This window comes from Camelus ferus, chromosome 36, assembly GCF_009834535.1.
Source record: "Camelus ferus isolate YT-003-E chromosome 36, BCGSAC_Cfer_1.0, whole genome shotgun sequence".
Classification (NCBI taxonomy): Eukaryota; Metazoa; Chordata; class Mammalia; order Artiodactyla; family Camelidae; genus Camelus; species Camelus ferus.
The window spans coordinates 17,551,896-17,576,833 of record NC_045731.1 but is presented as its reverse complement, the minus strand read 5'-3'; the positions used below and the strand labels follow the sequence as shown (position 1 = coordinate 17,576,833).

Here is a 24,938-nt window from a genome sequence, read left to right as displayed (position 1 = left end):
TCTTCTCAGAGCACCAGTGCCGGCTGCTCCCCGGGAGCTTATGCTGCTTGGGCAAGGCTGCTGGGGGGAGGGAGGCCAAGGACAACCGAGCAAACAAAAATAATCGGGCGAATAAGGAACAATGTCAGATTGAAATGAAGGAAGTAACACAGTGTTGAGATGGGAGACTTGGGGGGAAGTGAGTCAAGAAAGCTATCTTTGAGTAGGTGACATGTGAGCTGAGATGGTGATAAGGAGGCTGGACTTTGAGGATCTGGGAAAAGTCACCCCAGGAATAGAGGCAGCATGTCCATTGGCCCCGAGGCATAAATGTGCTCAGCAGGTTTGAGGAGATACTGGAGCCAGCGCTGGTGAGAGTGATGAGACGCAAGGTTTAGAAGGGCATCAGGAGCACGGAAAGGAGTGTAGACTCTAAGTGCAGTGAGAAGCAGTCAAGATTGTTTAAGCACTAAAGTAATTTTCTCTCACATTTTGCAAAGATAATGTGGAGAATGAATTGCAGGGACCCAGGAAGCAGGGAGGCCTGGTCGGAGGCTCTTGGAGTGTGCCAGATGAGAGATGGTGGGAGCCAGGGAGAACGTGTTTGGGGAGTGGAGCTGACAGGATGCAGTTATGGGCTGGCTGTGGATGGTGAGGAGAAGAGAGGGTCAAGGTAGCCCCAGGTCGGCCTGGAGCCAGGTGCCTGATCTTCCTAATCTCAGCGCCCCATGCAGGTGCCCACCTACTTGGGCAAAACTCTTAACCTTCCAAGTGAGGGTTTTTAAACACGGAAGTCTTTTTGTTTGTTTCACATTTTATGGAAAGATTCAAACACGTACAGAAGTTGAGAGAACAGCACAGCCAGCCTGCCTGTATCAGTCACCCAGCTCCAGAATTATCAACTCAGTGTCACTGTTGTTGCATCTTTCATCTCCACCTCCTCCCCTCTCTCACTAAGGGATCATTTTGAAGACAATCCTACATAACTTAAACTTTCATTAGTGAAATGACAAGGTCTCTTTCAAATACAATTGGAATATTCCTTTTTTTTTTTTTAGGGTTAGAAAATAATTCCATGATTGTCACAAAAATACACTTTTAAGTAGTTTTGGGGTTGAAATCAGGATCCAGACTAGGTTCAGACATTTCTGCTAGCATATCTCTCAACTGGGTTCTAATCTATAATTTTCCTGTTTCTCATTTTCCTTTGAAATTGCTGAGGGGTTTCTCTATTTCCTGACTGGCTGATTTCATTCTCTCCTGTGGTGTAAGACTTGTTTCTCCATCCTATGTATTTGCTTTAACTAAGTGATTTGATCCTCCCCTAAAAGCTTGATCTGATTGAGGTTCAACTTTGTGCAAGAATACTTGTTATGTGAAGTTTTGTACTCCTAGCATAAGGTACATAATGTCCAGTTGACTCTCTTTTTTGTGATGACAGCAGCCAATAATGATTGTCACCTGGGATCATTATTTCATAAGGGATTTTATTTCATGTGGTCATACCCTAATTTCCTCCCTCAATTATCAGCAGGATCACAGACATGAAGAGGCAGTTTCTCATTAACCCGGGTTATCCTGTAGAACACAGTTTTAAAAGAGGATGTTTGTACATATGTAAACATTTAAAGTTGATACATTTTTCTTTTCTTTTTAATTTTTTTTTTTAATGAGGGTACTGAAGATCGAATCTAGGACCTTATGAATGCTGAGCACATACACTGCCACTGAGTGTATCCCATCTCCCTTAAGATTTATATTTATATGATATTTTCATTGTGTTATTTTTGTTTTCTTATACAGTATTTGATGGCAGGGCAATGGGTTTGATGGCTCTTTAATCATTCTTTATGGGCTTTTGGGGTTTGTGAGTGTTTTTGTAAAGAAAATAATTTTCCCACTATTTTAAGTATGTTTTGCTAAGGAAAATATGTTGATCTTTTCCCTGCTCCTGGTCCATGTGTTCCCTTTGTTGCTTCCCACTAGTGGCCCCTTGAGCTCTGTGACAAGTCTAGAATGTCGTTAATCCTGATTGAAAGAGATCTGAAGAGATTTATTCAAGGAGATGAAATTTGTAAACAATGTATTGGGAAGTATTGAGAAAGTTATTCATTAGGGGAAGGCCTGGGGTTGAATTGTTAAGTGCACAGAAATCTAAGCTATGAACCACCAAGACAATTATTAACTCCAGGAAAAATAAAGTAGGGAAGAAAAAAGTAAGCCTAGCAGACAACTTGCTACAGCTGTGAACAGTCTGTACAGAGTCCTAATAACTTAAAGTAAGGATACTGAGCTGGTCAAAATTATAATGTAATTGTATCAAAAGGTTGGAAGAATGAAGTTTTGGGATGTAGATGAGATGGGGATTGAAAGAGAGCTTAATCCTCATTTTCCAAAATAGAAAGTTAAATAGGTGTTACATAAATCTGAAAAAGTCAGTAGGCTGTGTTACATGGATATTAGTCAGAGAAAGGGAGTAATTATTCCAAGAGTCAGCAGTAGGAGCTGAACTGGTTGCTTCTGGCCAGGAAATGGGGCGGTTGTTGGCAACTGCTCCTTTTTACAATCGGTGTTTGAGAACTGTTTGACTCTTTAATGAATGTGTGGTATAACTTTGATAAAAAGAAATCAAAGCTGAATTTTGAAAAATTGATGTTAAGAATTGGGGTGTTTTTGACAGAGAGATATAAGAATCAGACAAAATACATTTGAAGGGATCCTCATTATTCCTAGCCTTTCAGCAAGGATTAGGAGGCAGACATCTGTTTAAGTTTCAGAAATTCTTTCTGACATTTTTACCGACATGTAACATTTGGAAGTAATGAACTCCCCGTCACTGTAAAAATCCAGGCAGAGGCTGCCTGACCAGCTCTCTAACTGTAGCAGGGAGTGTTTACCATTGGCCAGTTAGAACAGGCAACATCTAACATTCTTTCAGTTTTGAATGTGGCATTTTCAGGACTGAAAGATGATAAGAATGTATTACAAAAAGCTTAACAAGAAAGAGTCCAAGACATCTCAAACCCATTGCCAGGGTTTTCTCTGCCAGACACCATCCTGAGCCTGCCATCCGTGAGCCAGGCCACAAAGCCCAGTCACATGAGAATGAACACACTTTGTCCCTCCTATCTGATTTGGCATCGGGCTCAGCCCTTTCCCCCATGGAATGGTCCACGCCCAGGTCTCTGACGATGAAGCTGATCTCACAGCAGCCCTGTGAGCGCTGGTCAAGCCCATGGGGGTACCTGTGTGAAGTTTCCCAGGACTCCAGGCTGTTCTCAGAGCTGAGTCCTCCCTAGGCTAAGCCCTCGGAGCTCATCTCAGCTCCAGACTGAGCCGGAAGCCTCAGAGAGAACTCAGAGCTGAGGAAATCCACAGGTTTTACCCAGCACTGCCGAGTCAGCAGTGAGCCAGTTGAGGGAAGTATCAGGAACAGCAAGACACACCTGAGCCGCCGTCTCATTGTTCCGCCTCATCCCTAAACCCTCTGTGCCTGCCTGTCTGTGTCTGTCTCCCTTTCAGGACCAGCCTGGCACCGCTTCATGCCCTGCTTCCTTTCTTCTAATCTTGCCTCCCTGGCCTGTTCCATCTGCTCCAGATTAACTGAGAAACATTGAAGAGTTTTTAAAACCTAGGAACAACAGACGTGCTAGATACAAAGAATACAGGGCAGTATCTTCCTCAGTCACATCCCTCCTGCCCTCTCCCATTCCCACAATGAGTTTTATAAATATTTTGTCAGAGAGACATTGCACTCCCAGTTGTTATCATTATCAGCCATTTCCTTATTATCTGTGGTTTACGATGCATTTGCTCCAGGGACCTTCCCGAGATAAGGCAGGAGCAGATGACTGAGCCAGTTGTTGACGTCCACTTGTGTCAAGCCTGTTAAGAATGATATTTGGGGGGATTTGTTGAATGTGCCAGACTGTCCAGTGAGTGGTGATGATCCCCTGCATCTGCTCCGGAGTCGGCCTCGTCCCCTCCTTTGCTCTGTTCTCATTTATCTCTCTTCAGCAGGTGAACCAGTGATCTGTACTTCTATGATGCATAAAATACTTCTTATTTCACGGTAGATTTCGGGGGCTGCTATGAAAACGCATATGTTTTAAGTGTGAATTGAGCCAGAGGTTTAAACTTAAAGCCCCCTTGATTTAGAATCAGAAATTAATATGATGGAGGGAGGGTATAGCTCAGTGGTAGAGTTCATGCCTAGCATGCATGAGGTCCTGGGTTCAATCCCCAATGCCTCCATTAAAAAACAAATAAATAAACCTAATTATGCCCCCCCAAAAAACAAAGAAAAAAGGGATTAACATGAGGATGAAGCTACAGAGTGATTATGTGTGTCTTCTGAAACTACCTTCTGTCTTTCTGCAGGAAATTCTGTGCAGAGAAGGTCTGAATCTAATTTGCTTGGCTGAGTTATTACACTCAGATCCTCCTACTGGCAGCAGTCATGGGGGTGACTTGCTTTCTGTATGGATATTTTAATCAAAATAACTGTACCTGGAGGTAACTTTATTCCTTGTTACCGTGCTTACTTAACTTAGAATGACATTCTCCAGGAGCATCCATGTTGCTGCAAATGGCCCTATATTGTCAGTTTTTATGGCCAAGTAGTATTCCATTGTATAAATATACCACTTCTTTAGCCAGTCATCCGTTGATGGACATTTAGACTGTCTCCATGTCTTGGCTATTGTAAATAATGCTGCTATGAATATTGGGGTGCAGGTGTCATCCTGAAGTAGGGTTCCTTCAGGATATATGCCCAGGAGTGGGATTCCTGGGTCATATGGCAAGTCTATTCCTAGTCTTTTGAGGAAACTCAATACTGTTTTCCACAGTGGCTGCACTAAACTGCATTCCCACCAGAAGTGTAGGAGGTTCCCCTTTCTCCACAGCCTCTCTAGCTTTGTCATTTGTGGATTTTTGAATGATGGCCATTCTGATTGGTTTGAGGTGATACCTCATTGTAGTTTTGATTTGCATTTCTCTGATAATTAGTGATATTGAGCATTTTTTCATGTGCCCATTGATGATTTGTATGTCTTCCTTGGAGAATTGCTTTTCTAGGTCTTCTGCCCATTTTTGGATTGGGTTATTTGGTTGTTTCTTATTAAGTCATATGAGCTGCTTATATATTCTGGAGATCAAGCCTTTGTCAGTTTCATTTGCAAAAATGTTCTCCCATTCTGTAGGTTGTCTTTTTGTTTTACTTATGGTGTCCTTCGCTTTGTAGAAGCTGGTAAGTTTCATTAGGTCCCATTTGTTTATTCTTGCTTTTATTTCTATTGCTTGGGTAGACTGCCCTAGGGGAACATTTCTGAGATGTATGTCAGATATTTTGCCTGTATTTTCTTCTAGGAGGTTTATTGTATCTTGTCTTATGTTTATCTTGCTGAAGAGACTGTATTTATTCCATTGTATATTCTTGCCTCCTTTGTCGAAGATTAGTTGACCAAAAGTTTGTGGGTTCATTTCTGGGCTCTCTATTCTGTTCCATTGGTCTATATGTCTGTTTTTGTACCAATACCATGCTGTCTTGATGACTGTAACTCTATAGTATTGTCTGAAGTCTGGGAGAGTTATTCCTCCAGCCTCTTTCTTTTTTTCTTCAGTAATGCCCTGGAAATTCTATGTCTTTGATGGTTCCATATAAATTTTATTGTGATTTGTTCTAGTTCTATGAAATATGTCTGGGGTAATTTGAAAGGGATTGCATTATATCTGTAGATTGCCTTGGGCAGTGTGACCATTTTAACAATATTGATTCTTGCAATTCAAGAGCATGGGATACCTTTCCATTTTTTAAAGTCTTTTTTAATTTCCTTCACCAATGGTTTATAGTTTTCTGTGTATAATTCTCTCACCTCTGTGGTTAGATTTATTCCTAGATATTTTATTACTTTGGGTGCTATTTTAAAGGGGATTGTTTCTTTACTTTGTTTTACTGTTGATTCATCATTACTGTAAAGAAATGAAAATGATTTTGAACATTAATCTTGTAACCTGCTACCTTGCTAAATTCTTCGATCAGCTCTAGTAGTTTTGGTGTGTATCTTTTAGGGTTTTCTATATATAGTGTCGTGTCATCTGCATATAGTGACACTTTTACCTCTTCTTTTCCAATTTAGACAACTTTTACTTCTCTTACTTGCCTGATTGCGGTGGCCAGCGCTTCCAAGACTATGTTGAATAGGAGTGGTGATAGTGGGCATCCTTGTCTTGTCCCAGATTTTAGTGGGAAGCTTTTGAGGTTTTCACCGTTGAGTGCTATACTGGCTGTAGGTTTGTCATATATAGCTTTTATGATGTTGAGATACATTCCCTCAATACCCACTTTGGTGAGAATTTTTATCATAAATGGGTGTTGAATTTTATCAAAAGCTTTTATGCATCTATTGAGATGAGCATATGGTTTTAGTCCTTTCTCTTGTCGATGTGAAGTATTACATTGATTGATTTGCATATGTTGAACCACACTTGTGTCCCTGAGATGAACCCCATTTGAGCATGATGTATAATCTTTTTTATGTGCTGTAGGATTCTATTTGCTAGTATTTTGGTAAGGACTTTTTTGCATCTGTGTTCATCAGTGATATTCGTCTGTAATTCTCTTTATTGGTGGTGTCTTTGCTTGGTTTTGGTATCAGGGTGATGGTGGCATCATAGAATGAGTTTGGGAATATTCCTTCTTTTCAATCTTCTGGAAGAGTTTGAGAAGGACTGGTATGAGTTCTTTTTGTATGTGTGGTAAAATTCCCTGGTGAAGCTGTCCAGTCCTGGACTTTTATTTGTAGGGAAGTTTTTTTATTTTTAATTCAATTTCATTCCTAGTGATCGGTTTGTTCAAGTGGTCAGTTTCTTCTTGATTCAGTCTTAGTGGATTGTATGTTTCCAGAAACGTCCATCTCCTCTAGGTTATCCATTTTTTTCATGTAGTTTTTCATGATATTCTCATATGATATTCTGTATTTCTATGTTATTTGTTGTAATTTCTCCATTTTCCTTTCTTATTTTGCAAATTTGTGCTCTCTCTTTTTTATTCTTTGTGAGTTTTCCCAGAGGTTTGTCGATTTTATTTACTCTTTCAAAAAAATTGCTTTTGGTGTGATTGATTATTTTCTCTATTTCTTTTTAATCTTTATTTTATTTATTTCCTCCCTGATCTTTATTATTTTCTTCCTTTTGCTGACTTTTGGGTGTTTTTGCTCTTCTGTTTCTAGTTCTTTTAACTGGTGGGTTAGATTGTTTATTTGATATTGTTCTTCTTTTTTGAGGAAGGCCTGTATCACCCTAAACTTTCCTCTTAGCACTGCTTTTGCTGTGTCCCATAAGTTTTGTGTGGTTATGTTTTCATTTTCATTTGTCTCAAGGTATTCCTTAATTTCAACTTTGATTTCATCATTGACCCATTGTTTTTTTAATAGCATATAGTTTAATCTCTATGCTTTCCTTTTTTTCTCCTTTGTTTCTCTGAAGTTGATTTCTAGTTTCAATGACATTGTGGTCAGTAAAGATGCTTGAGATAATTTCTATCTTCTTAAAATTGTTGGGGCTTCTTTTGTGACCAAGTACATGATCAATCCTAGAAAATGTTCCACGTGCAATTGAAAAGAATGTATACCCTATTTTGGGTGGTTGTAATGCTCTGAAAATCTCCACTAAATCTAATTTTTCTATTGTATCATTTAATTTCTCTGTTGCCTTATTTATTTTCTGTCTGGAAGGTCTGTCTAGTGATGTTAATGTGGTGTGAATATTTCTGACAATGATTGTATTCCCATCAATTTCCCCCTTTTTCTCTGTTAATAGTTGTTTTATGTACTTAGGTGCTCATGTTGGATGCATATATATTAATGATTGTAATAGTCCTCATCTTGTATTGCTCCTTTAATCATTATAAAATGTCTTTATTTATCTTTCTTCATGGCCCTCGTTTTAAAGTCTATTTTGTCTGAAATCAGTACTGCTACACCTGCTTTTTTGGAATTTCCATTTGCATGGAGTTTCCTTTTCCGTCCATTCACTCTCAATCTATATGTGTCCTTCTCCCTAAAGTGTGTCTCTTGTATGCAGTGTATTGAAGGTTCTTGCTTTATTATCCAGTCTGCCACTCTGTCTTTTGACTGGAGCATTTAGTCCATTAACATTTACAGTAATTAATGATAGATGAGTGTTTATTGCTATTTTGAACTATTTTTGCAGTTGATTTGGTATTTCTTCTTTGTTCCTTTCTTCTTCCTTTTGTGGTATGGTAATTTTCCTTTGTATTATCTTGGATTGTATTTAGTTTTTGTGACTCACTTGTAAGTTTTTGACTTGTGGTTACACTTTTTTGTAAGTCTGTTAACCAATTACTGTAACTGTGTGTACTAAACAGATAGTAATGTAATCTCAAACCCATCCTACCGAGAACAAAACATTTAAAAAAAGAAGAAGAAAGAAAATAATACTCTATATTTTCTTGCTTCCCTCTCCCACTCAATGATTTATATGTCTTCTTTTACAATTTCATGTTTATTCTATTTGTAATTCGTGGTAGTTATCACCTTTCCACTTATGAGTTCTCATTTCTGTAGCATCGTGCATCTTTTCTATTTAGAATAGACCTTTCAATATTTCGTTTAGCATGGGTTTAGTGTTGCTAAAGTCTTTTAGTTTTTGCTTCTCTGTGAAATTCTTTATCTTACCTATTCTAAAGGATAGCTTTGCTGGAGAAAGTAACCTAGGCTGCATCTTCTTTTTCATTCAGGACTTTGAATATATCTTGCCACTCCCTTCTGGCCTGTAGTGTTTCTGTAGAGAAATCAGCTGAGAGCCTTCTCTTGTAACTCACTCTTTGTTTTTATCTTGCTGCCTTTAGGATCATTTCTTTATCCTTCAGTCTGGCCATCTTGATTATGCTATGTCTTGGTGTGGGTCTCTTTGGGCTCTTCCGGTTTGGGAACCTCTGAGCCTCCTGTACTTGGGTGTCTGATTCCTCCTTTAGGTTTGGGAAGTTTTCAGTCATGATTTCTTTAAATACCTTTTCCATCCCCTTTGTTCTTTCTTCCCCTTCTGGAACCCCTATTATACATAGATTGGCATGCATTATATTATCCCATAGGTTCCTTATATTGTTTTCATTGTTTTTTATTTGTTTTTCTCTCAGCTGTTCTGATTGGGTGCTTTCTGTTGTCCTGTATTCTAGGTCACTTATTCATTCCTCTGCATTATCTAGCCTGCTTTGTACAGCCTTTAGGTCAGATCTCATTTCAGCCAATGAATTTACCAATTCTACTTGGCTCTTCTTTATAGCTTCTATTTTGTTTTTGACATATTTTATGTCTCTAAACACTATCTCTTTTAGTTCCTTCAGTAATTTGATCACTTCTTTTTTGAAATATTGATCTAGTAGGCCATCAATGTCTATTTCATTGATCGTTCTTTCAGGGGATTTCTCTTGCTCTTTTAATTGGGAGTACTGCCTCTGCTTCTTCATAATGCTCATATCTCTCTGGCACTGTGGCTTAAGGAGTATCAGTTATCTATTGTGGTCCTTAAAGGAGTTTATTTATCTATCTAAAGTCTTTGTGGGAATAAAACTTAAAAACGAGAGAGAGAGAGAATTTTAAAAGAATGGAGGAAAAGAAAGTTTGAAAAAAGTGTATAATCAATAATAGAAGAGCAAGTTGAAGCAGATTAGGAATCGAGTTGAGGTGTCTTTTAAAAACCTTAATAAAAAGAAGAAAAAAATCAAAACACAATATTTGAAACCTGTGAATAATCAATAACAGATCAAAACCAAGAGAATTAAAAATGAAATGAGAACTGTAAACATATAGAACTGTTTAAAAAGTAAAGATTAAAAAGGTAATAGAAAACAAAACAGACATAACAAGATTTAAAAAACAAAGATATGTTCTCCTAGAGACTGTGCACTCTTAATGGTTTTATTGAGAGGTCTTTGTGTCTTCACCCTGTTTCACGAACTCAGCTTGCTCTGTTGGCCCCCTCGTCTGTGCTGCTCACAGTGTCCGTCGGCAAGAAGATCATGCCCCTCCAACACTGGGTCAGGTGCTGCTCTCCTTCACGGTGGCCTGGTGGGTCACTCCCACTCCAGGATGCCGCAGTCAGTGCTGTGCCAGTTGCTCCATAGGTGGGCTCAACTTCAAGAATAACAGCTTTATGGAGATATAATTCACGTACCATAAAATGCAGCCTTTGAAAGTGTGCATTAGGGTTTTAAGAACATTTCAGGGTTGTGTAGCCATCACTCCCAAAAGGAAACAGTACCCTTTAGTAAGTCACTCCCTAACCTTCCTTTCCCTTAGCCCCCAGCAGCCACCACTCTACTTTCTGCCTCTACGGATTTGCCTGTTCTGGGCATTTCATATAAGTAGAACCATACAGTATTCTGCCTTTTTTGATTGTCGTCTTTCATTTAGTGTGACATTGTCAAGGCTCATCCATGGTGTAGCATATTTCGGTACCCAAATTCCTTTTTGTGTTCAAATAATATGCCATTGTTATAAGTACACCACATTGCTTATCCATCCATCAGTTGATGATGAATAATTCTGCTGTAAATGCTCATGGACAAGTTTTTGTGTGAACACATATTTTCAGTTCTCTTGAGGATATATCAAAAATGGAATTGCTGGGATGTATTCTACTTTTAACATTTTCAGGAATTGCTAAAGTAGCTTTTAAAGTGACTGCACCATTTTATATTTCCAGTAGTAATGTATGAGGAGTCCAGTTTCTCCACATCCTCATCAACACTTTATTACCGGGTTTATAGATACATATTTATATATCATATATCATATATATTTGTCATCCTAGTTGGTATGAAGTGGCATGTCATTGTGCTTTTGATCTCTGTTTCCCTAATGCCTACTGATGTTGAACATCTTTTTATGTGCTTATTTCCCATTCGTATGTCTTCTTTGGAGAAACATCTATTCAAATTCTTTGCCCATTTTAATTGTATTTGTCTTTGTATTGTCACGTTTTAAGTCCTCTTTGTCTATTCTGGATAAAAGTCCCTTATCAGGGAAAATATTGGAAATATTTTCACCCATTCTGTGGATTGTCTTCTTACTTTCTTGATGAAGTCCTTTGAAGCACAGAAGTTTTTAATTTTACTGAAGTCCAGTTTACTTGATTTTTTCTTTTGTTGTTTGTGCTTTTAGTGTCATATCTTAGAAGTATTTGTAATCCAAAGTCCTGAAGATTTTCTCATTGTTCATTTTCTAAAAGGTTTATAGTTTCATGTCTGTGATTTGTCTTGAGTTAAATTTCATAAATGGTGTTAAGATAAAAGTTCAGTTTTCTTTCTTTCCAGGTGTATGTTCAGGTGTCCCAGCATCATTTTTGTAAAGATTATTTTTTCCCCATTGGATTGTCATGGCACCTTTGTCAAAAATTAACTGGCTACATGTAAGAGTTTGTTTATGGACTCTCAGTTCTTTTCTCTCAATCTATTTGTCTGTCCTTTATGCAAGTACCACACTGTATGAATTACACTTTTGTTAGTGAGTTTTGAATTTGGAAACTTCAAAACTTTGTTCTTTTTCAAGATTGTTTTGACTATTCTGGGTATCTTGCATTTCCATATTAGTTTTAGTATCAGCTTGTTCATTTCTGCCAAAAAGCCAGAGTTGCATTGAATCTATAGGTCATTTTGAGGACAATTGCCATCCTAACAATAATAAGGCTTCTGATCCATGAACACAGAGGAGCTTTCCATTTATTTTAGGTCATTTTTAACTTCTATCAGTAGTATTTTAGTTTTCAATATACAAGTTTCAGACATTTTTCTCAGTATTCCACATATTTTTCTTAATATTCCTAAGTATTTTATTCTTTTTGATGCTATTGCTAATGAAAATGTTTCCTTCTTTTTATTTTTAGATTATTCACTGCTGTTGTATAGAAATATAATTACTTTTTTATATACTGATTTATGTCTTACAATTTTGGTCAGACTGGGTTATTAATTCTAATAGGTTTTTTTTTCTTTTCTCTCTCTTTTTTTTCTTTGTGGATTCCTTGTGATTTCAATATATAATATCATGTCATCTGGAATCGAAATAGTTTTATTTCTTTCTTTCTAAACTAGAGGCTTTATTTTCTTTGTCTGGTTGCTTTGACTAGAACCTGTAGTACAATGTTGATTTTGGGAGGAATTAATTCAGTCTTTCACCATTATGTATGATCTTTGCTGCAGGATTTTCATAGATGTTGTCTGTCAAGTTGAGGAAGTTCTCTTCTATTCCTAGTTTTTATCCATTATTCTATTAATATGGCACATTACATGAATTGACTTTTGTATGTTGAACTGCCTTTGCATACCTGGATACATCCCACTTAATTGTGGTCTATTTTATATGTTACTGGATTGGATTTGCTTGTATTCTGTTGAGGATTTTTGCATTTATATTCATAAGAGATAGTCTTTAGTTTTCTTGTGATGCCTTTGTCTGGTTTTGGTATCAGTGTGATACTAGTCTCATTGAATGAATTGGGAAGTGTGCCCACCTCTTTATTTTCAGACGAATTTGTGAAGCATTTTTTTTTGTTTGTTTTTGTTTTTGTTTTTTCTTTAAGTAGTTGATGGAATTCACCAGCAAAGCCATACGGGCCTAGCATTTCCTTGTGGGAATGTTTTGGATTACAATTTCAGACACTACTTATTGTAGGTTTATTTGAGTTTTCTATTTCTCCTTGAGTTAGCTTCAGTCATTTATGTCCTTCTAGGAATTTATCCATTTCATCTAGATTATCTCATTTATTGGCTATATAATTATTCATGGTATTCCCTTATATTCCTTGTTATTTTTGTAAGGGCAGTAGTGACATCCTTCCTTTCATTTCTCATTTTAGTAATTTGAATCTTCTCTCTTTTTTCTTCAGTACTAGGTAAAAATTTCTCAATTTTGTTGATCTTTTCAAAGAACCAACTTTTCTTTTTGTTGATTATTCTGTTGTTCATCTATTCTCTATTCCATTTATTTCTACCTTTAGTATTTTGATTAGAATGTTTAATTCATTTACATTAATGTAATTTCTTATCAGGTTGAAGTTACATCTGCTATCTGCTTTCTATATGTCTTTTACTTTTCCCATTCCTCTATTACTACACTTTTTTGTACAAAGTAGGCATTTTCAAGTGTGCCATTTTAATTTGTTGTTTATTTTATCTTTTTCTTCTCCTCCTCCTCCTCCTCTTCCTCCTCCTCCTTCTCCTCCATTGCCCTGGAGATTATAATTAACATCTTGTTTTAAAGCAATCTAGTTCACATGAATGCCAACTTAATTTCAATAGTACACAAAAAATTTGCTTTGGTATCAGTCTTTTCCCTCCCCCTCCTCATGCTGTCACTGTCATACAAATTACACCTTTATGCATTTATAAGTGCATCTACACAGTTTCATATGTATTGTTTTATGCAGTTGTCTTTTACATCAATTAGAAGAAAACACTTACATGTAATACTCTATTTATACTGTTTTATTTTTTTACTCATGTAGTTACCTCTACTAGTACTCTTTATTTTTCAGGTGAGTGTCCTTTCATTTACAGCTGCTGGACTATCCTTAATATTTCTTGTAGAACAGGCCTGCTAGCAATGGATTCTTTCAGATTTTGTTTTTGTAGGAGTGTCTTAATTTCTCCTTTAACTTTTTTGAAGAATCATTTTGCTGGCTATAAAATACTTGGTGACAGTCTTTTCCTTTTATCACTTTGACGATACCATCCCACTGCTTCTGGCCTCCATGGTTTTTGATGAGAAATCAACTGTCTTACTGAGGAGCCTTTGTATATGTTGAGCCACTTTTCTCTTTCTGCTGTCAAGATTCTTTGTTCTTGTCTTTTGACACACTGAGTCTGATGTGCAGATTTTAGATGTCTCTACTGTTTATACCATATGGAGTTTGTTGAGCTGCTGGGATGTACAAATTAATGTTTTCATCAAATTTGGGAAGTTTTCAGCCATTATTTCTTTATATATTTTTTCTACCCCTTTTTTTTCTCTCCTTCCTTCTGGCGCTCCCAATATGTGTGTATAGGTATTGTTGATGGTGTCCCACCTATCTCTGACACAGTGTTCATTATTTTTTCATTCCTTTTTCTTTCTGTTCCACAGACTGGATAATCTCAGTAGTTTTAAGTTAACTGACTTTTTCTTCAAAAAGTTCATATCTACAGAGAAACCTCTTATTGAAAGTTTCCATTTTAGTCATTATATTTGTATCACTAGAATTTCTAGTTGGTTTTTAATATAAATTTTATCTATTGATATTCTCTGTACAATGAGATGTTCACATAATTTAATTCTTTAGGCATGGTTTCTGTTAGCTCTTTGAACATATGTGTAATTGCTTATTTATGTCTTTGTCTAGTAAGTCCAGTGTCTGGGTTTCCACAGGGAGTTTCTATTGACTACATTTTCCCCCTGTGTTATGGCCAAACTTTTCTGTTTCTTTGTACATCTTCTAATTTTCTGTTGAAAACTGGACATTTAAAATATTACAATGTGGCTCATCTGAAAGCCAGAGTTTCCTCTTCTCCAGGGCTTATCGTTGCTTCCATTGTCATTGCTGCTGCAGCTATTTATTTAGTTACTTTCCTGAACAAATTCTTTAAAGTCTGTATTCTTTATCATGCATGGCCATGAGATCAGTGTGTGTGCAGAAAGCCTAGTTGTCATCACTGTAATAAATGGACAGTGATTTCTTTCAATGCCTGGAGCCAATCAGTTTGAGCTGTTGCCAGGTGGCTGTGTGTCTGCGTGCTGAGGGAGGCCCTCAGCACCGGCAGGCAGTCTGCAGCTCTTCCGTAGCCTTTAGTTCTTGCTTAGGCAGAACCTCAAGTTCAGCCAGAGTTGAAGGCTTAAGATTTTCTCAGATTTTTCCTTGCCATGTGCCACATATGTGTACGGCCTTCTACAGTTCACGGAAGTTTTTGGAGCTTTTTAACCCTACCTCCACCCCCAGAACGTCTCATTACTCAATTTTGCCTTCGAAGTTTCCTAGTCAGCATGTAGTTAGCCTCTACTGGTACCACTGCCTCAGGCAGTTGTAATGTTAAATACTCACTGCTGATTGTCTTCCACAAACACTCTGGGGACAGGCTGTTTGCACAGCATGGGTTTGAGATAGGTCAAGTACTGACAGCTCTCTGGGGACGGATTTTTTAGGTAACTTCAAATCACTTCTGCTCCTACCTTGATTGTGAGACTGTTGCTTTTAAAGGCCACCATTTAGGTGAGGATACGGGGATGGGGGTACATCAAGTTACAATGCCACAAGACTCACTATCTTTATGGAGATTTTGCTGTTTTGTTTTTTCTCAAATAAACACTCCCCGGATTGCTGGAAGCCTTTGTTTAATTTCCAGAGTTCTGCAGAGGTTAATTTTGACAAATTTTGCCATTGTCATTGTTTCATAGAGGAGTAAGTTTTCCAAGATATTTACTCAGATATTCTAGAAGTGTATCCCATTTGCATTTGTTTTTAACTGAGTTACTTGCAAGACTAACTAATTCTACAGCTCCAGCCCCATTCAGATAAGAGTCCATCTGCATGGCTTCTCCTAAAGGGAGCAGTGTGCAACCTGTTGTCAGTTTGTTGTTTTTCTTATTAAAGTGTAGGGGTTTTTAAAAATATGCTCAGGAATAGCCCTTTGTCATTTTTACATGTTACAAAACTTCCACTAGTCTGTGGCTATTTTTTTCCCTCTCTTTTCGTTGCTTTAATGAAGTTCCCACTTTTAAGGATTTTCAGTATAGCAGTATGTGGATGCTGTTCACACAGATGAGACATTTAACTACTGTCTAAACCTCAGTCTTTGCTCTGATTCACTGTCTAGAACATCTGAACACATCTACTGAACCCCGTATACCAATGGATGCTGACAGCCCTAATTAAAAAAATGCTTTTTAAGTAAAGCAAAAATATTAAATTTGACACTGGAAAAGACAAATCTCATATTTCCTAGCTGATCTTGCTTTCTGTGATCATTAGCTACATCATGTTTATAGAGCCGACAGGCATATTGATCTACTGATTTTATTTCATCCGATTTTAGAATGCAGAACACATTTCAGGCCCACTTATAGCTCCATATGTGTAGCTTTAAGGATATGTACATATGATGATGTCTTTATTTTAAGTATCTTATTTTATTTTAAGTACCTACTCCTGTGAACCTCATTAAGGAAAGCTTCGAACTGCAGAACTGAAATTTTTCATACCACCATCATCCCGTAGCATCTCTTTTGCACTTAGATGTTTTGTGGCAGAGTATTTTTCTGCTCCCTAGAAATGATCAATGTTGAAGTGGAAAAAAAAACCCTCCTCTAATAAATATAGTCCAAATCACACACTTATCTGAACAATGGCCACCATTTTAGTCCACACCAATCCATCTACTCATACTGACTCAGAGTCCTCAACACAGTCAATCCACCACTGAAGTCACGGTCCTCAGCACACGTTCTATCCCCTCCCCATTCCTTGTTGTTTCTGATCTACTTTTGTCCAACTGCATCCTGCCAGTCTCTTCGCAGCCTGACTGCAGTTTTTAATTTTTACCTTTGAGTTCCAGGCTGCGCCTAGTGATTACCAGAGAAATGCCAGACACCTGGTTCATCAGGAGGGGTGGGGAGGATTTCAGGAAGTTGTTACCCTAACTCAATTGCAGATCAGTGAGTGGCTGTTGTGACCATTCCTTCTAGATCTCTGCCATGCCAGCTGCATCCACCCCAGCAAAATAAAGTAGCTCCTCCACCACCTCTACCTCCATTCATCTGGGTTTCTGCTTTCAGTGACACTCAGATGCTGCTGATGGGCATTATATATATATATATATTTATATGTATATATATATTTTAATTGAAGTATAGTCAGTTACAATGTGTCAATTTCTGATGTACAGCACAATGTTCCAGTCATTCATATACACGTATATATGTATGAATTCCTTTTCATATTCTTTTTCATTAAAGGTTATTACAAGATATTAAATATAGTTCCCTGTGCTATACAGAAGAAATTTAGTTTTTTTAGCTATTTTTATATATAGTAGATAATATTTGCAAATCTCAATCTCTGATGGGCATTTTTAAAGCCACATCTGGAACCCTTGCTGCAGAAGAGTCTGAGAAATATATTTTCAACCTCATAGCCTTTTGGTTAGGAAGTTGGAATAAAGGCTGAGCTGGCTCACCTAACTTGTCTGCATTTGTGAGTAAAGAGGTCTGGAGTTTCAAGGCCCAATGAAATGTCCCAGCCCTTCAGTAGCAAACTCTGAAAGCAACCAAAATGCTCCCATCTACCAGAGCATGACTTGTCCTTAGACACTGCTGGACATAACCACCAATGCTGTCTAAGGCATCGTCTTCATCTGGTGCACACTTTCTTTAGATGTCTAATATCCTGATTAACAGGACAAGCTGGTTTGGATTCCCAAGGTCACAGGCAGCCTTCTGCCTGACTTTGGTGTATATATGTTCATTGAAGAGTCCTCTCTCAGATCAGCTAGAGCTGCCTGGTGTGTGGTTTGCCAGAGAAAGTGGGTGCAGTGCTCCCCACCAGAGTCCTACCAGTTGTTTTATTGCAGGAAGAGAGAAAGCAAAAGAGACAGAACAGGAAGTTCTTTTCCAGCCTCAAACACAGTCACCCCGCCCAGGGCTCTTGCTCTGGGACACACAGCAGTGCAGGTCAGCAGCGACGTGGCCCCGGTGTACTCCAAAACATGGTGTGGTTGTACTGGGCTATCTGTGTCTTTCATGGACCCTGCAACGTTCTCGGCTTTGTGAAATGGGGAACTAAGGAACTCCCACCCATGCCTGTAGCTCCCAGGGTTTGCACCCTTATGGGTTTCGAGGATTTGCTGGCTAATTCATTCTTTTTCACCAGGTCATTTCTCGGTTACACGGCAGTCCTGTGACTTCCTTATCAGAACTGCTCCTTAAGTTCGGGAATTAGTGAAAGATGCCATTTTACCCTGTAAGTTCATGTTCAGGGAGGAGGAGGAAGACACCACAGATCAGAATTGCTATTTTGCTTTTTTTTGTTGTTGTTTTCATAAGCCGTCTCCTGTTGTCAAATAGACACTGAGCAAATGAATGACTGTTACACTCCCATTTGAAGGATGAGGAAAATGACACTCATGGAGAGGAGACAAATTTCCTGAGGTTCCAAAGACAAAAAGGGATGAGCACAGAATAAGATCCCTGCAAATTTCTGGGCTGTCATCAGCCTTTAGGTCAGTGACAGAGTGCCGTGTGTAGTAGTAAAGTTGTAGCGTGCTTTTAGAAGGGTGCAGATGTTCTTGTTTTTGTTGATACAATGACACTGTTTTGTCTGGGACTCTGAAAAAGAGAAATGGGTTAGAAAATGTTGGTTTCTCATCCTTGGTCCTTCCTCACCCTCACAGATATGGACCCTTCCATCTGTAGCAGGAATAAGACAGCCCCAGCCTTCCCGTCTCATGAGATCAGTCCTCATTCATTTCATCCCTGCCCACCTGTAGGTGATAAAGCACAGCATGATTTTCCTGCCCTGCTTCACTGATTCTTGTGAAATTAGGTGTTTGAAGAGAGAAACTCATGAAAGGAAGCTGCTTTTTTTTAATATAAAGTGCAGTAATTTTCTTAGCAGAGAAGGAAATTGAGGATTTTCTTCATTGAAAATCAATAGAGATTTCAAGACCATCTGTATTTCTGATGCGTAGATGAAAATGACAAAATCTAGAGGGATTACAGAAACACAAGGAAGATACCAAAAGTGTCTTTAAAGAGATTTTCTAAGACTGGGCTTGTAAAGAGACTGTTAGTTGACAGAGACCCTCTTCTCACCCATAGTCCCTCTCCTTAGGTTGGAAAGGGCCAGCGTTTCCCCTGTGTGCAGTCCTGGTGCTTCAAGTGAGTTGTGGGGCAGGGCGGTGCACATGGGGCTGCCTTCAGTTTGTCCATCGTAAGTAACCCCTGGCAGTCAGAGGGCGAGTGTGTTGCAACCTCATGAACCAGCCGCCATGCTCTCCGGGGTGTGTGCCCATCTCAGCTCATCCCGGCTCAGGTGAAGGCAGAGCAGAGAGTGGTGGCAAGAGGTCAGCCATGAGTAGCAGGGAGCACCTGGAGTCAGCTGGGACCCAAGTGGCTAGGAGTTGCAGGTGGAATTCCCAGGACTTCCCACAGCTCATTCATTCAGCTAATACTTCTCCAGCCCCTGTGATGTGCTGGTGCTTCCGTTGTGAACAGAACCAAATCCCTGTCCTCATGAAGGTGACGTTCTAGTGGACGTGAGAAATGATACACGCAGAAGCAGATCCAGGTCAGGACACATGAGTGCTGTCTATTTTGGAGTGCACAAGGTGAGATCCTTTGGGAAGGAATGTATGATACAGGAAAATGTGGGGGAGGGGATGGCCGTATCCCAGGTCTTATTTGGGTCCTTGGGATGCACCTCGCCAAGTGTGGGCCCTTGGTTTCCACAGGAAAAAATTGAAGAGAGAGCCACAGTTCAGTAAATTTAGATTTATTCAGAGAGATATATACTCCATAGACAGAGTGGGCTGTTTCAGAAGGCAAGAGAAAGGCCATGAGGCGTGGGGGTTGGGTGCTCCAGTTTAAAGTAAAAGTAGATACACACTCCACAGACAGAGTGTGGGCTGTCTCCCTCAGCAGAGAGAGCAGCCACGAGGTGTGGGGTTGTTAGTTTTTATGCACTCAGTATCTTCATATGCTAATAAGTGGGAGGAATATTCCAACCGCTTTGGGGAAGGTGTTGGGATTCCCAGAAATTGGGCCAGAACTCACCCTTTGACCTTTTATGGTCAGCCTTGAACCTGTCCTGGCACCTGTGGGAGTGCCATCTAGCATCCTGCTGTATTTCGGTGAGTGTGTATTGAAGATCAAACTCTACTGGGAGTTGACTTTTCCACCGTCTTGGTGCTAATGGCTGTGCCATTCTTTAATGGCTGTGCCCGGCCCCCTTCCCTCCTGTCTCATGAAGGAGCTCTGGATTGATTGCACAATTGCAGAGCAGGGGACAGAGTGGAAAGTACTTCATAAGTGGAAGTTGGAAGGCAGAGTTGGCAGTAGAATTCTCAAGTCAATTATAAAGTAAGGGTCTTCTGTTTGCTGGGGTTACCTGGTATCCCATTAGGGAGCTGTGAACCTTGGGGACTTCAGTGAGTGGGTGGCTCACTGTGTATACAGTGTTGCTTCTTAGGCGGCCCGAGGACAGTTGGCTTATTGGTGACCCATTCACTCAAGCAGGGGTCTCTTTGGGGACTTTCTGCACTGTGAGGCTAACATGGGTCACATGGGGGGCAGGACCGGCCAGTCACAGCTTGGTCCACAGTCACCTAGTGCCCTCAAGGCTTTCATCCCATGGATGCGTCACCTCCCCCTGGATGGGGACAAGGGCACAAGTGGCGGGGAAGCTTCTCAGTGGTGGAGGCATTGCTCTCCAGACTCAACACTCAACAGCATGAACCCCTGGTGTTGGCCACGTCTTGGCTAGATGAGGCTGTTGGGTAGCTGACCTCATGAGACATGGGTGCCATGCTTCCATTCTCACCAAGAGCTCTTCTTTTGAAGGTTCTGGTCAGAGAGGCACAAATACTCCCAAGCCCATTAAAAAAGAACAGTATCTTTCACTCGGGGAAGGCACACAGAAGGAGAATGGATCATCCTGAGAGCAGGAGAGGCAAAATCAGTCCTGCCATCAGGGGTCTGACAGACAAGCCAGCTCAGTTCCTCTTACTAGTTGTTTACTTGGAGGATCTGGGGTATTTGGGTGACCTGCAAGTGTCAGGAAGTAGTACTCAAGGGCTTTGTAGATTTTCTGGTCCAGTGTTAACTCACCCCATTGTAGCTGTCGTGCAAGGAAACAAAACTTGGTGGACAACAGGCCATGGCCTCTGCTCCCTGGTGGAGCCAGGAGATTACAATGATAAGTACAACTGCGGGGGCATCATTTCTATGTTGAGAGGCCAGATGGCCTTACATATCTCTCATGCTGGATGTCTAAGTTGCAGAGGGAAACAGGATTCCATCCAGCTCTCCAGCCAAGGAGGAGACCAGAAGTGGCCTCCGCCACCAACTGTGAGCTCTTTGCCTCCACTGACAGCAGCATCTATAGCAAAAAGCTGGGCTGCCACCTGCGTTTCCGTGTAAACATCCGAGTAGCCACAGCAATGGCCTCGTGAGGGTTGGTGTGCCCAAGGAAGCGGTGTGTGGGACGGAGGGAGGAGTGCCGGGGTCAGACACCGGGCGGGCAGGCAGGCAGTGATGACATCTGTGCAGAGCAGGCGCCATGGAACCGAGCCAAAGGGAGGCGGGTTTTGGAGCAGGGAGCCTGGGCAGTGCCGTGTTGCTTCGTAAGAAGATCCTGGGCTCTGGATCCAAGAAGTCATTGGCTTGATTCCTGACCCCAACCCTCATCTTGGGCAAATGTTTGAAGCTTTCTGTGCCTCTGTTTCTTGGTGTCCCAAATGGGGACAATAGTAGCAATTACCTCTGAGAGTCAGGAGGGCCTTTATAGATGTCATTTCATTACGCTCACAGCAGCCCACGAGCACGGTTCTAGGTCCCCCAGTTTACACTTGGCAGACGGGTAACCTTTTAATCAGTAATCATGCAGCTAGGAATGGTCAGAACCAGCATTTGAATTTGATCTCTGTGTCCATATTATTTCCATTCTCACTCAGTATTACTGGAAAACTAGCAAAGTCAGAACAAACACTGCTGGGAAGTGGGTGCTTAAAACATGTTTGTCATTGGGGAGTGTTGAGTTCACGTTCTCACAGCCTGTCTGAGGCTCCCTGCGTCTCCGGCTGCCCCTGGTGGGGTCTGCAGGGCTCTGGGCAGCTTCTCCTTGATTTCTACCCCAAGGCTCTCTGCTCTCTACAGGTTGATTCTCAACCCTGACTGCTCAGTAGAGCTAATGTCTAAAAACAAAAAAAGTGGGGAGGGTACGGCTCAGTGGTAGAGCACGTGCTTAGCATGCAAGAGGTCCTGGGTTCAATTCCCAGTACCTCCATTAAAATAAATAAAGCTAACTACCCCCCAAAAAAGGAAAGAAGTATTTAAAAAACAATAAACAGTACAAAGTCCCCACTCCAGGCTGGGGTGCACTATATTTTAAAGGCTCCCAGATGCTTCCCATGTGCAGGACGGTGAGAGCTACCCCTCTACACCTCTTCTCGTGAGCTTGTCCACTCACACCCATTAGCCTCTTGAAACAGGAAAACTACTTGGCTCAGCCTAGAACTTTCTCCCGATTTCTGGACTTTTATTTGCCTACTGGACATCTCTCCTGGAGCCCACAGGCACCCAGCCAGAACTGAATCAGTTGTCTCCTCTCATGACTTGCCCCTCTTCCTGCCCTTCTTATTTCAGGGAATGGCACTATAATTTAGGACACTGCCAAAGCCAGAAATCTGGCTGGCATCTTTGACCTCTTCCTGCCCTTCCATCACACCTGTGGCCAATCTGTCCACCTGTGGAAATGTTTTCTTCTCTCTCCTCCTGGCGGGGCCTCAGCAGGCCTTCACATGAACCTGCCAATAGGTCTCCCTGCCTCCATCTTGTCTCTTTCTAGATCACTTTGCATGTCTCCTCTACCTTGGAGGCACACAGAGTCCTGTGTGATGTGCACCTGTGATCTCTCCACCTGGTTGCCTCACCTGCCTCCCACACCCTGTGCTCACTTCTAGACTATTTGCAGTTCCTGGAAGGGACCTGGCTCTCTTTGGCCTCCCTCCTTTGCATGTGCAGCTCCCCAGGGAGAAATGGCCTTAACATTATACCTTCACCTGATCACCTTCTAGGGCATCTCAGAACTCACCACAGTGGTTCCCTCCTCTGGGAGAGCCTTGGCTACAGTTCTGGCTCTCTGCCCCGAGCACCCTCTGCTGACTGTTATCCAAGCCCTCTTAACACGCCTCCTCAGCCATCATTTCACGATGACTCCTGTGCACCTAGGAGCTCCCGGAAGCAGGGACTGTGTCTTTTTTCTCTTTATTCTCAGAGCATGGTAGAGACTCAGGTATAATGGTGGAGGGAACAGTGGTTATTCTGGAATTTCTCTAGAGTTGGGGCCTAGGGGTAACAGTCTGGTTGGAAGAAGGGCTTAGGGGATTTACCCTGAAAGCCACATTTTCAATTAACATTTCATGTTTTTTTGTCTACTATTTGAAGTTACGAGTCTTAAAACAGAATGACGATTTCTAAAAATTACTTTACCGAAGATTGAGGAAAATGGCAGTTTTCCATATTTAAGAATATTATTTTAATTTTGTGTGACTGGGGTGGTGGAAAATAGAAATGCAGGGGCTACTAAAGCATTCTCATCCCCTTCCCCCACCCTCAGGTCCTTCGGACAGAAGAGACAGAGGGATGTGAGGAGAAGACTTGGAGGGTGGACCGTGCACTGCTTTTAAATTATGACAGTTACTTGTGCTTTTTTTAACTTTCTTTTTAATGGAGGTACTGGGGCTTGAACCCAGGACCTTGTACATGCTAAGCACGTGCTCTACCACTGAGCTATACCCACCCTTCCCCCCGATATTTGTGTTTTTAGTGGGCATAATGTGCTGGTAGCAGGTACTTTAGCATCAGACACAGTCACCTGCCTCTGACCATCACGTTACTCCCTTTCCCCTGAGCTAGAGAGCTAGATAGTCTGTTTTCACAAGTTCAATAAATTATCTACATTTTCTTTTTTTCTTAAAAAAAGGCATTAACTCATGTTTCTCTTTAGTATCGCCTATAAATAAAATGTGATTTTATTAACCATTAACCAAAGTGTTAAGGGTAATAAATATTAAGTACAGATTTCTGAAGCATCAGTCATCACTGAAGATCCACATTCTGCTGTTCTCTCTCTCTGTTGGTCACCTTACTTCTGGAGATCTGGAAGCGGCGCCAGGCAGAACTTGAGTACAATTGGGACACGGTTGAGCGGGAAGAACAAGTCCGGCCAGAATAGGAGGCGCGGCGTCCCCACGTGGAGACAGATGAGATTACCCAGGAAAAGCGAGTGCTGTTTAGATGCGCTTTCGTCTGTTTACTTCTGGGCTTGTCAGCCTTGGCTGCATGTTGGAATCACCAGGGGACCTTAAAAAATGTTGGTGCCTGGATTCCATCACTGCAAACTCTGATGGTACTTAGTGGCCTGGGGTGCATTCTGGCATAGGGAAGTTTTTAAAGCTCCTCTGGTTATTCTAATGTGCAGCCAAGGTGAAGGAGCACTGCCCGGAATGGTGGATACAGAAGAGAACTGTGGTCCTTCCTTCATAATAACAGTAAAAATGGAAAAAAAGGAAAAAAAAGACTGGTATAAATGTGTAAGAAAAGAGGCATTGATTTATGTCCTTTCATAAGACCAATAAAAAAATGGAAAAAATATTAGCCATTATTACATAGATGTACAAGGAAAGACACATAGGTTTTTATAGTTGATTCCCATTTTTTCACATGTGCCTTCAATATTGCAGCCTCCTTTTCATCATAGAGTAGGTGTCCCTTTGTCTTGAACTAAGTCCTGGTCACTGCTCTCCCTTCCAGTTGGGATGTGCACAAAGCAACGTGTCTCTCATCTTAAAGTCAGAGAAAGGGTAGAGGAAGCAGGGAAACCTTTGCTGAGGTGCCATCAATGTTTGGGCACTGAGCTAGGCATTTTATATAATTGGAAATGTAAATTTATTGCTGCCAATCCTGCTGCAAAATTTAAAAAAATAAAACTATGTATCTTTGTATAAACATTCCAGAACTATGAAAAGATGATTTTTTGAGTCATCTGTATTATTGCTTCTTTCCATCAGCTGAGATAATTTAGAGCTGATGGTACTCGCAGTCAGCAGCAGCAGGACAGTAGTTTGTGAGCATGAATAACTCTTGGAAAGAAAATGCTTTTACCAGGAGCATCTGAAAATGTCTCCAATTATA

General features: G+C 40.5%; 1 pseudogene; it reads left to right on the top strand.

Moving 5' to 3' along the window:
* Positions 1-24,938, top strand: part of LOC116661681 — a 53,121-nt pseudogene that overhangs the window by 4,901 nt on the left and 23,282 nt on the right.